This window comes from Drosophila subpulchrella, unplaced genomic scaffold, assembly GCF_014743375.2.
Source record: "Drosophila subpulchrella strain 33 F10 #4 breed RU33 unplaced genomic scaffold, RU_Dsub_v1.1 Primary Assembly Seq396, whole genome shotgun sequence".
Taxonomy (NCBI): Eukaryota; Metazoa; Arthropoda; class Insecta; order Diptera; family Drosophilidae; genus Drosophila; species Drosophila subpulchrella.
In genome coordinates, this window is record NW_023665618.1 from 25001 (window position 1) to 39048 (window position 14048).

The 14048-nt window shown below is 33.6% G+C and overlaps 3 non-coding genes across 3 annotated transcripts; all 3 read right to left on the reverse strand.

Moving 5' to 3' along the window:
- Positions 1 to 3415: 3415 nt before the first annotated feature.
- On the reverse strand, positions 3416 to 7386 carry LOC119562179. The gene has a single exon (XR_005221742.1). It is a non-coding gene; the product is annotated as a large subunit ribosomal RNA (ribosomal RNA).
- A 401-nt stretch (positions 7387 to 7787) lies between these two features.
- On the reverse strand, positions 7788 to 7966 carry LOC119562183. The gene has a single exon (XR_005221744.1). It is a non-coding gene; the product is annotated as a 5.8S ribosomal RNA (ribosomal RNA).
- Positions 7967 to 8625: 659 nt separating this feature from the next.
- Positions 8626 to 10620, reverse strand: LOC119562177. The gene has a single exon (XR_005221740.1). It is a non-coding gene; the product is annotated as a small subunit ribosomal RNA (ribosomal RNA).
- Between the last annotated feature and the right edge of the window lie 3428 nt (positions 10621 to 14048).

Genomic DNA, 14048 nt, shown 5'->3' on the forward strand with positions numbered 1-14048 from the left:
CAAGTTTTTTAATTATTGATGTTAAAAACACAATATTTTTTTTCGTAATACGTAATAATTTTCTTTATATTTGCATATTTCATTCTAAAATATCTTTTTTGTTCGACATACGTCATTATTGTATCCACACATGTACAATTTTTGTTTAACCAATATAAAATATTGAATTAAATCATTTGTATTTTGATGATAAATTTAAAATTTATCTGTATATATTCATATAAGACTCTTTGGTAATATATAATATAAAACCGAGCGCATATATGATATGTAAGTTAGAAAAAATAATATATATATATATTATTTTCTTTTAATATAGGGACACCTCTTTTAATTTATCCCCGCAGGGAATTATCACATAACTCAGTATGTGATAATGGCAGACCAATATACATATATATCAAGATTATCAATACAAAATATATATCATTATTAGCCTGCCTCAATTGTAATTATTTATTTGGATTAACGATAAAGTTCGGAAACAATTTGTTATTCTATGTATAATAGAAACCTTGGCCTTTGTTTCAACATTATTATCTTTGGGCTTAAAATATTAACCGTGGAGCCAAGTCTCATATTCATAAATGAATAAAGAAACAAATTTGACGGATTAATATCTTCTCTACCGACAGACAGTATTTTGTCACGTCAATAGTAGATGGCCGGCCCATTGACCATCCTATAGTAGTTTTTGGACCCAATATCTTTAATTCGGGTATTTTCAATTGTCTTTGCCAATCAACCGTTTGGTACTCTCTCATATAATAAGAGAATACACATATAATTCCATTATATGGATATATCTTCATTATTTTATTTGCTACATCACCCTATAATAGTTTTTGAACCCGTCAACTTCAATTCGGGTATTTTCAATTGTCTTTGCCAACCATTTATATGGTATTCTCTATTATAATAAGAGAATACTAGTGTATATCCATTATATGGATATATCATCTTCATATTATTTGCTACACCACCCTATAGTAGTTTTTGAACCCATCATCTGCAATTCGGGTATTTTCAATTGTCTTTGCCAACCAACTATACGGTATTCTCTCTTATAATAAGAGAATACAAGTATATTTTCATTATATGGATATAATGCCATTTATTTTTCAATATCCATATAATTCATTTAGTTTTGTATGTACAAAACAAGTTTTCTTTATAGTATTGACAAAATCATATGTTTACGCATAACATAAGTTTTGACCAATACGAGGAGGGGCCCGCCAACGACCACCTCCCTATAGTAGTTTTTTACCCCACGCACTACTGCGTGCCTGTTTACAGTACTAGTGCCAGCTATCACTAGGTTTATATATCATGTTTCAGTGATATATGGGTAAATTCTACCATTTATTCTTATGTATATGGCATTTCTATGCCATATTTATACAATCCATTCATATCTTAATGTATATTTATTATATTATACATTATTATGCCTTATAGGTATTATACCTATAAGCCATATCCATACGATTCATTCACTAGTGCCGCCCCTCACTAGGTTTATAATTGTTATATCATTGATATACAATTTATTTCTATATATATGGCATTTATATGCCATATCCATACAATGCATTCACATTTCAATGTATATTTACTTGTTATACATTATTATGCCTTATAGGTATTATACCTATAAGCCATATCCATACGATTCACTTATATAAATATATGTATATTTTTCTATACATAATTTTTTTTTACTTTTGTATGGATTTCTATGCATATCCATAGTTTATATGGATATGCTTGGCGTTCTATATAGTATTGACAAATTCATATGCATAACATAAGTTTTGACCAATACGAGGAGGGGCCCGCCAACGACCACCTCCCTATAGTAGTTTTTTACCCCACGCACTATTGCGTGCATGTTTACAGTACTAGTGCCAGCTATCATTAGGTTTATATATCGTGTTTCAGTGATATATGGGTAAATTCTACCATTTATTCTTATGTATGTATATGGCATTTCTATGCCATATTTATATAATTCATTCATATCTTAATTTATATTTATTATATTATACATTATTATGCCTTATAGGTATTATACCTATAAGCCATATCCATACGATTCATATACTAGTGCAGCCCCTCACTAGGTTTATATATCTCATTTTAATTATATATTGGTAAATTCTATTATTTATTCTTGTGTATATGGCACTTATATGCCGCCATATCTATAAAAATGCATTTATATTTCAATGTATATTTTCTATATTATACATTATTATGCCTTAAAAAGTTATTATACCTACCATAAGGCGATATCCATACGATTCATTTATATAAAAGATATATGTATAATTTTCTATACATAATTTTTTTTTATGAATATATGGGTTTCCTAAGCATATCCATATAATACATTTAGTTTTATATGGATTAGATTGGTCTTCTTTATTGTATTGCCAAACTCATATTGATAAAATAAGTTTTGAACAATAAGAGGATCAGCCGCCAACCAACCAACCACTGCTACCATTGGAGGAACATATACTTACTTTTTATATGTCCTCTTACTTGAATGGTCCTCTCTTTACTTGAAAATTTCATTACCATAGGAATCTATTTATACATGGAATATGATTTCCACTACTTTTTCGCGTCACTAATAATTAATATGACGATACAGACTTGCTACCATAACATAAGTCTTGAACAATAATAGGAGCAGCCGCCAACCAACCACCAACCAACCAACCACTGCTACCATTGATAGTAATTTTATATGTCCTCTTTAGTTGAATTTCAATACCATAGGAATATTTATACATGGAATATGTTTTGCCACTACTTTTTCGCGTCACTAATAATATGACGATACAGTCTTGCTACCATAACATAAGTTTTGAACAATAAGAGGAGCAGACACACCAACCAACCAACCGCGCTGCTACCATTATATATACTTATATTTATATAAGTCCTCTTTACTTGAATGGCCTCTTTACTTGAATTTCAATACCATAGGAATATTTATTTATACATGGAATATGTTTTGCCACTACTTTTTCGCGTCACTAATAATATGACGATATAGACTTGCTACCATAACATAAGTTTTGAACAATAAGAGGAGCAGACACCAACCAACCAACCGCTGCTACCATTGAATGAACCATATATACAAACTTTTATATATGTCCTCTTTACTTGAATTTTAATACCATAGGAATATTTATACATGGAATATGTTTGCCACTTTATCATCGCGTCACTAATAAGATGACGATACATTTTGTTTGTTCAATATTTACTTATATATTGATGTTTCCAATTTAGGTCTTTTATATTTCTTCTTCCCTACCTTACACACCACAAACAAAGTGGCGTGCGATGCTGCAAGCAAGCATAATGATTATGCCCGCTTGCAACATCTTTATTATCGAATCATCAAGCAAAGGATAAGCTTCAGTGGATCGCAGTATGGCAGCTGCTCAACCACTTACAACACCTTGCCTGTTACAAAAGTCGTTTACAATTGATTCTAGGCTTTGTCATTGTATTAAATAATGCTTTTATATGTAACTAGCGCGGCATCAGGTGATCAAAGATCCTCCCAATTTACTATGTTACAAATTACATTGGCATCACATCCATTGTCGTTTATAAAGTAAATTATAAACTTTAAATGGTTTAGAAGCCATACAATGCAAATTGCCCCTTATTTATCATTGCAGTCCAGCACGGATACGACCTTAGAGGCGTTCAGGCATAATCCAACGGACGTAGCGTCATACCACTGTTCGCTCGAACAAGTATTGTGCCATTGGTCCGTACCTGCGGTTCCTCTCGTACTACGCAGGAATGCTGTCGCAACAACGTTTTGTCATTAGTAGGGTAAAACTAACCTGTCTCACGACGGTCTAAACCCAGCTCACGTTCCCTTGCATGGGTGAACAATCCAACGCTTGGTGAATTTTGCTTCACAATGATAGGAAGAGCCGACATCGAAGGATCAAAAAGCGACGTCGCTATGAACGCTTGGCCGCCACAAGCCAGTTATCCCTATGGTAACTTTTCTGACACCTCTTGTTAAAAACTCTTTAAACCAAAAGGATCGATAGGCCGAGCTTTTGCTGTCCCTGTGTGTACTGAACACCGAGATCAAGTCAGCATTTGCCCTTTTGCTCTATGTGTGGTTTCTGTCCGCACTGAGCTGGCCTTGGGACACCTCCGTTATTATTTGAGAGATGTACCGCCCCAGTCAAACTCCCTACCTGGCAATGTCCTTGAATTGGATCATACCTGAGTAATTGGAGTTATACCAAATTTTCAAATCAAAAATACATAAATGCACCGTTTTATTAAAGAATTTGTTTGCGATTATATAACAAACTCGTGATACTTTGATCAAGAAGCTTGCATCAAAACCCAATACCATAAGATATAATAAATATATCCGTATAATGGCTAGGAAATGATACACGTTCCATTTAATCAAGTAAGTAAGGAAACAATAAGAGTAGTGGTATTTCATTGGCGATACCAAACCGAAGTCTAATATCTCCCACTTATTCTACACCTCTTATGTCTCCTTACACTGCCAGATTAGAGTCAAGCTCAAAAGGGTCTTCTTTCCCCGCTAATTATTCCAAGCCCGTTCCCTTGGCTGTGGTTTCGCTAGATAGTAGATAGGGACAGTAGGAATCTCGTTAATCCATTCATGCGCGTCACTAATTAGATGACGAGGCATTTGGCTACCTTAAGAGAGTCATAGTTACTCCCGCCGTTGACCCGCGCTTACTTGAATTTCTTCACTTTGACATTCAGAGCACTGGGCAGAAATCACATTGTGTCAACACCCGCTAGGGCCATCACAATGCTTTGTTTTAATTAGACAGTCGGATTCCCCAAGTCCGTGCCAGTTCTGAATTGATTGTTAATTGATAATCGTTATAATTAATAAGAACTAATTGGTTTAACCCAATTAGTATTCTTAAAAATTTTAGCAAGAAAGTTCCACAATTGGCTACGTAACTAAACTATCCGGGGAACAAGTGACCAACATAAATGCCAGACACTCTATTTACCCAGAACGAGCACATAAACCATGTTATTGTTTCCCAATCAAGCCCGACTATCTCAATCTTCAGAGCCAATCCTTATCCCGAAGTTACGGATCTAATTTGCCGACTTCCCTTACCTACATTATTCTATCGACTAGAGACTCTTCACCTTGGAGACCAGCTGCGGATATTGGTACGGCCTGTTGAGAAGTTTGCGTGTCCCCACCATAAATTTTCAAGGTCCGAGGAGAAAATATCGACACAACAGTATATGTCATGCTCTTCTAGCCCATCTACCATATCTCTCTGCGAAAGACTTCCATGGTAGTACGGCTATAAAACAGAAAAGAAAACTCTTCCGATATCTCTCGACGGCTTCTTTATGGTCGTTCCTGTTGCCAGGATGAGCACGAGGCCCATATTTAATAACAAACGGATACTCAACAGGTTACGGAATTGGAACCGTATTCCCTTTCGTTCAAAATTATTCAAGTATATTAATTAGCTTGATTTATATAATATAATTATATTTGTATGGCATTTGTGTTTTACTTGAAAATTTTCGGCTTTCGCCTTGAACTTAGGACCGACTAACTCGTGATCAACCACTGTTCACACGAAACCCTTCTCCACTTCAGTCCTCCAAGGTCTCATTCGATTATTTGCTACTACCACCAAGATCTGTACCAATGGCAGCTCCATGCAGGCTTACGCCAAACACTTCTACGCATACCATTGTACCTTCCTACTCACTAAAGTTTCAAAATTTATATCACAAGTAATATAAATCATCTACTTTAGCGGTAATGTATAGGTATACAACTTAAGCGCCATCCATTTTAAGGGCTAGTTGCTTCGGCAGGTGAGTTGTTACACACTCCTTAGCGGATTTCGACTTCCATGATCACCGTCCTGCTGTTTTAAGCAACCAACGCCTTTCATGGTATCTGCATGAGTTGTTAATTTGGGCACCGTAACATTACGTTTGGTTCATCCCACAGCGCCAGTTCTGCTTACCAAAAGTGGCCCACTGGGCACATTATATCATAACCTTGAACTTCATATCAAGAAAGTTAAGGTTCTTACCCATTTAAAGTTTGAGAATAGGTTAAGATCGTTTCGACCCTAAGGCCTCTAATCATTCGCTTTACCAGATAAGATTATTTTATATAACATTAAAATGCACCAGCTATCCTGAGGGAAACTTCGGAAGGAACCAGCTACTAGATGGTTCGATTGGTCTTTCGCCCCTATACTCAATTCTGACAATCGATTTGCACGTCAGAACTGTTTCGGTCTTCCATCAGGGTTTCCCCTGACTTCAACCTGATCAAGTATAGTTCACCATCTTTCGGGTCACAGCATATATGCTCAAGGTACGTTCCAGTTAGAGGCATAAATAATATAAATATCATTATACATAACTATATAGAACGCCCCGGGATTGTGTTAATTAGCTATAAATAGTTAAAAAACTAATCCCATTATTAGTCAAGTTAATTACGCTATTAGGTTTATATCCCAATAACTTGCACATATGTTAGACTCCTTGGTCCGTGTTTCAAGACGGGTCCCGAAGGTATCCTGAATCTTTCGCATTGTTAATCATACAAGTGCATATAATAAACACAAAAATCAATGATAATTATGCCATTATATAATTCCGAAAAATTAACGCACTGTATTCATATAAATCTATCAGCACTTTATCAAATTAATAACATTTATTCTGTGTTAAAATGCAAGCAAATTAATTTGAATAAACTATAAGTTATATTTTATGATAAATTTTGTATGCTAATAGATTACAATGTCCTTATATGGAAAAAATGCACACTATTATCATAATATTGTTTAAATATTACAATTTTAATGATGAATTTTCCATAACGGATATTCAGGTTCATCGGGCTTAACCTCTAAGCAGTTTCACGTACTGTTTAACTCTCTATTCAGAGTTCTTTTCAACTTTCCCTCACGGTACTTGTTTACTATCGGTCTCATGGTTATATTTAGTTTTAGATGGAGTTTACCACCCACTTAGTGCTGCACTATCAAGCAACACGACTCTTTGGAAACATCATCTAGTAATCATTAACGTTATACGGGCCTGGCACCCTCTATGGGTAAATGGCCTCATTTAAGAAGGACTTAAATCGTTAATTTCTCATACTAGAATATTGACGCTCCATACACTGCATCTCACATTTGCCATATAGACAAAGTGACTTAGTGCTGAACTGATTTCTTTTCGCTCGCCGCTACTAAGAAAATCCTGGTTAGTTTCTTTTCCTCCCCTAATTAATATGCTTAAATTCAGGGGGTAGTCCCATATGAGTTGAGGTTGTGTATAACTTTTTTTGCAATTAATTCTTTATATATAATGATAAAACATTTTATTAAATTCGTTATATATTTTATATATTTGTATGGCATTTGTTTGGTCTAACGAATCAACGAAGAATAATAATATTGTCAACGGCTTTCTATTTACTAATCTTTAATAAGAGACAATTCTAGATAAATTTTTTATGCTAGACATTTCTCAGTATTATTTGATTGAAAAAGAAAATATTTCTCTTCGTTTTTCACATTCAAATTATTTACTAATGTGAGATAATGTTTTTCATATATTTGTTAATATTATGAATAATATAATAATTAAATTATTATTATCCAATAATATACCATATGCTTATAAAATTTCATTATAAAATTTATATAAACAACTTAATTAGCATAGTCTTACAACCCTCAACCATATGTAGTCCAAGCAGCACTATAAAATTAATTAAAGTACATAACAGCATGGACTGCGATATGCGTTCAAAATGTCGATGTTCATGTGTCCTGCAGTTCACACGATGACGCACAGTTTGCTGCGTTCTTCATCGACCCATGAGCCGAGTGATCCACCGCTTAGAGTTTTATATATTGGTTTGGTAATTTTGTCATATATGTTTTTATTGAAAGAAATTAAAAATACACCATTTTACTGGCATATATCAATTCCTTCAATAAATTGATTTTTATACCTAAAACGAATGCTGCGAAATGTCTTAGTTTCATATAACCAATAATATATCAAGTATTTTTTAAATGGCATTTACGGTATTAATACTTTTTTTTAGCGATATATATTGAAATTTATATAAAACATTAACCTGTAATAATCAGGTACAACATTGTACATTTTAGGTTGTTGCATTATCCAATGTATGCGCATAACTGAGATGAACAATACATATCGCAACGCGTGTATATTATGGTCCATATACACACAGTGTTTTATTAATTAATTGCATTTAATATACAATATAATAATAATATTAAATAAATTTAATAATTTCGATTTGCTTGTTCGAATTTGTTATTTGTTTGCTTTTGCTTATTTATTTATCTCTTATTTAATGCAATAATATATTTATTATTACAATTATTATTTCGATTTGCTTGTTCGAAATTTTATATTTGATCTATAAAAGATCATATTTTTGGCAATTTATATTTTATTTGTATTACTATAATATATTATATTATTATAATAAAAACAAATTTTTTTATTAACGGTAAGGATATTAAACAATAATGATCCTTCCGCAGGTTCACCTACGGAAACCTTGTTACGACTTTTACTTCCTCTAAATAATCAAGTTCGGTCAACTTTTGCGAAACAACCGTAACACACAAGGCGTCACAGTGATCACGTCCGGAGACCTCACTAAATAATTCAATCGGTAGTAGCGACGGGCGGTGTGTACAAAGGGCAGGGACGTAATCAATGCGAGTTAATGACTCACACTTACTGGGAATTCCAAGTTCATGTGAACAGTTTCAGTTCACAATCCCAAGCATGAAAGTGGTTCAGCGGTTTACCCGGACCTCTCGGTCTAGGAAATACACGTTGATACTTTCATTGTAGCGCGCGTGCAGCCCAGGACATCTAAGGGCATCACAGACCTGTTATTGCTCAATCTCATTATTGCTAGACGCAATTTGTCCATTTAAGAAGCTAGTGTCCTTATAATGGGACAAACCAACAGGTACGGCTCCACTTATATAAACACATTCAAACACAATAAACATTTTACTGCCACCATGAATGAAGGCTATATAAGCTTCAACACCATAATCCTGAAGATATCTATTTAATATATTTGAGTCTCGTTCGTTATCGGAATTAACCAGACAAATCACTCCACGAACTAAGAACGGCCATGCACCACCACCCATAGATTCGAGAAAGAGCTATCAATCTGTCTTACACACTTATGTTCGGACCTGGTAAGTTTTCCCGTGTTGAGTCAAATTAAGCCGCAGGCTCCACTCCTGGTGGTGCCCTTCCGTCAATTCCTTTAAGTTTCAGCTTTGCAACCATACTTCCCCCGGAGCCCAAAAGCTTTGGTTTCCCGGGAAGCGACTGAGAGAGCCATAAAAGTAGCTACACCCAATTGCTAGCTGGCATCGTTTATGGTTAGAACTAGGGCGGTATCTGATCGCCTTCGAACCTCTAACTTTCGTTCTTGATTAATGAAAACATCTTTGGCAAATGCTTTCGCTTAAGTTAGTCTTACGACGGTCCAAGAATTTCACCTCTCGCGTCGTAATACTAATGCCCCCAAACTGCTTCTATTAATCATTACCTCTTGATCTGAAAACCAATGAAAGCAGAACAGAGGTCTTATTTCATTATCCCATGCACAGAATATTCAGGCATTTGAAGCCTGCTTTAAGCACTCTAATTTGTTCAAAGTAATTGTACCGGCCCACAATAACACTCGTTTAAGAGCACTAATGCAGGTTTTTAAATAGGAGGAACATATGAAAAAATACAAGTATCTAAGCACATGTAAGAACTCCACCGGTAATACGCTTACATACATAAAGGTATAGTACTAACCACAATTGTAAGTTGTACTACCCGTATGAAGCACAAGTTCAACTACGAACGTTTTAACCGCAACAACTTTAATATACGCTATTGGAGCTGGAATTACCGCGGCTGCTGGCACCAGACTTGCCCTCCAATTGGTCCTTGTTAAAGGATTTAAAGTGTACTCATTCCAATTACAGGGCCTCGGATATGAGTCCTGTATTGTTATTTTTCGTCACTACCTCCCCGAGCTGGGAGTGGGTAATTTACGCGCCTGCTGCCTTCCTTAGATGTGGTAGCCGTTTCTCAGGCTCCCTCTCCGGAATCGAACCCTGATTCCCCGTTACCCGTTGCAACCATGGTAGTCCTAGATACTACCATCAAAAGTTGATAGGGCAGACATTTGAAAGATCTGTCGTCGGTACAAGACCATACGATCTGCATGTTATCTAGAGTTCAACCAATATAACGATCTTGCGATCGCTTGGTTTTAGCCTAATAAAAGCACATGTCCCATAAGGTTCATGTTTTAATTGCATGTATTAGCTCTAGAATTACCACAGTTATCCAAGTAACTGTTAACGATCTAAGGAACCATAACTGATATAATGAGCCTTTTGCGGTTTCACTTTTAATTCGTGTGTACTTAGACATGCATGGCTTAATCTTTGAGACAAGCATATAACTACTGGCAGGATCAACCAGAATAATGTTTTTATTCATATTTCATTCATATTTTTGAATAGAAATTAGCAATATAAATTTTATAGATTGTTTTCTATCGAATACGGCCATTTTTATATAGCATTCGTATACGTTTGTTGTTTTCACAATATATACTTGTTCCGCCACTAATAATAACAAGTTTTTTAATTATTGATGTTAAAAACACAATATTTTTTTTCGTAATACGTAATAATTTTCTTTATATTTGCATATTTCATTCTAAAATATCTTTTTTGTTCGACATACGTCATTATTGTATCCACACATGTACAATTTTTGTTTAACCAATATAAAATATTGAATTAAATCATTTGTATTTTGATGATAAATTTAAAATTTATCTGTATATATTCATATAAGACTCTTTGGTAATATATAATATAAAACCGAGCGCATATATGATATGTACGTTAGAAAAAATAATATATATATATATTATTTTCTTTTAATATAGGGACACCTCTTTTAATTTATCCCCGCAGGGAATTATCACATAACTCAGTATGTGATAATGGCAGACCAATATACATATATATCAAGATTATCAATACAAAATATATATCATTATTAGCCTGCCTCAATTGTAATTATTTATTTGGATTAACGATAAAGTTCGGAAACAATTTGTTATTCTATGTATAATAGAAACCTTGGCCTTTGTTTCAACATTATTATCTTTGGGCTTAAAATATTAACCGTGGAGCCAAGTCTCATATTCATAAATGAATAAAGAAACAAATTTGACGGATTAATATCTTCTCTACCGACAGACAGTATTTTGTCACGTCAATAGTAGATGGCCGGCCCATTGACCATCCTATAGTAGTTTTTGGACCCAATATCTTTAATTCGGGTATTTTCAATTGTCTTTGCCAATCAACCGTTTGGTACTCTCTCATATAATAAGAGAATACACATATAATTCCATTATATGGATATATCTTCATTATTTTATTTGCTACATCACCCTATAATAGTTTTTGAACCCGTCAACTTCAATTCGGGTATTTTCAATTGTCTTTGCCAACCATTTATATGGTATTCTCTATTATAATAAGAGAATACTAGTGTATATCCATTATATGGATATATCATCTTCATATTATTTGCTACACCACCCTATAGTAGTTTTTGAACCCATCATCTGCAATTCGGGTATTTTCAATTGTCTTTGCCAACCAACTATACGGTATTCTCTCTTATAATAAGAGAATACAAGTATATTTTCATTATATGGATATAATGCCATTTATTTTTCAATATCCATATAATTCATTTAGTTTTGTATGTACAAAACAAGTTTTCTTTATAGTATTGACAAAATCATATGTTTACGCATAACATAAGTTTTGACCAATACGAGGAGGGGCCCGCCAACGACCACCTCCCTATAGTAGTTTTTTACCCCACGCACTACTGCGTGCCTGTTTACAGTACTAGTGCCAGCTATCACTAGGTTTATATATCATGTTTCAGTGATATATGGGTAAATTCTACCATTTATTCTTATGTATATGGCATTTCTATGCCATATTTATACAATCCATTCATATCTTAATGTATATTTATTATATTATACATTATTATGCCTTATAGGTATTATACCTATAAGCCATATCCATACGATTCATTCACTAGTGCCGCCCCTCACTAGGTTTATAATTGTTATATCATTGATATACAATTTATTTCTATATATATGGCATTTATATGCCATATCCATACAATGCATTCACATTTCAATGTATATTTACTTGTTATACATTATTATGCCTTATAGGTATTATACCTATAAGCCATATCCATACGATTCACTTATATAAATATATGTATATTTTTCTATACATAATTTTTTTTTACTTTTGTATGGATTTCTATGCATATCCATAGTTTATATGGATATGCTTGGCGTTCTATATAGTATTGACAAATTCATATGCATAACATAAGTTTTGACCAATACGAGGAGGGGCCCGCCAACGACCACCTCCCTATAGTAGTTTTTTACCCCACGCACTATTGCGTGCCTGTTTACAGTACTAGTGCCAGCTATCACTAGGTTTATATATCGTGTTTCAGTGATATATGGGTAAATTCTACCATTTATTCTTATGTATATGGCATTTCTATGCCATATTTATACAATCCATTCATATCTTAATGTATATTTATTATATTATACATTATTATGCCTTATAGGTATTATACCTATAAGCCATATCCATACGATTCATTCACTAGTGCCGCCCCTCACTAGGTTTATAATTGTTATATCATTGATATACAATTTATTTCTATATATATGGCATTTATATGCCATATCCATACAATGCATTCACATTTCAATGTATATTTACTTGTTATACATTATTATGCCTTATAGGTATTATACCTATAAGCCATATCCATACGATTCACTTATATAAATATATGTATATTTTTTCTATACATAATTTTTTTTTACTTTTGTATGGATTTCTATGCATATCCATAGTTTATATGGATATGCTTGGCGTTCTATATAGTATTGACAAATTCATATGCATAACATAAGTTTTGACCAATACGAGGAGGGGCCCGCCAACGACCACCTCCCTATAGTAGTTTTTTACCCCACGCACTATTGCGTGCCTGTTTACAGTACTAGTGCCAGCTATCACTAGGTTTATATATCGTGTTTCAGTGATATATGGGTAAATTCTACCATTTATTCTTATGTATATGGCATTTCTATGCCATATTTATACAATCCATTCATATCTTAATGTATATTTATTATATTATACATTATTATGCCTTATAGGTATTATACCTATAAGCCATATCCATACGATTCATTCACTAGTGCCGCCCCTCACTAGGTTTATAATTGTTATATCATTGATATACAATTTATTTCTATATATATGGCATTTATATGCCATATCCATACAATGCATTCACATTTCAATGTATATTTACTTGTTATACATTATTATGCCTTATAGGTATTATACCTATAAGCCATATCCATACGATTCACTTATATAAATATATGTATATTTTTCTATACATAATTTTTTTTTACTTTTGTATGGTTTTCTATGCATATCCATAGTTTATATGGATATGCTTGGCGTTCTATATAGTATTGACAAATTCATATGCATAACATAAGTTTTGACCAATACGAGGAGGGGCCCGCCAACGACCACCTCCCTATAGTAGTTTTTTACCCCACGCACTATTGCGTGCCTGTTTACAGTACTAGTGCCAGCTATCACTAGGTTTATATATCGTGTTTCAGTGATATATGGGTAAATTCTACCATTTATTCTTATGTATATGGCATTTCTATGCCATATTTATACAATCCATTCATATCTTAATGTATATTTATTATATTATACATTATTATGCCTTATAGGTAA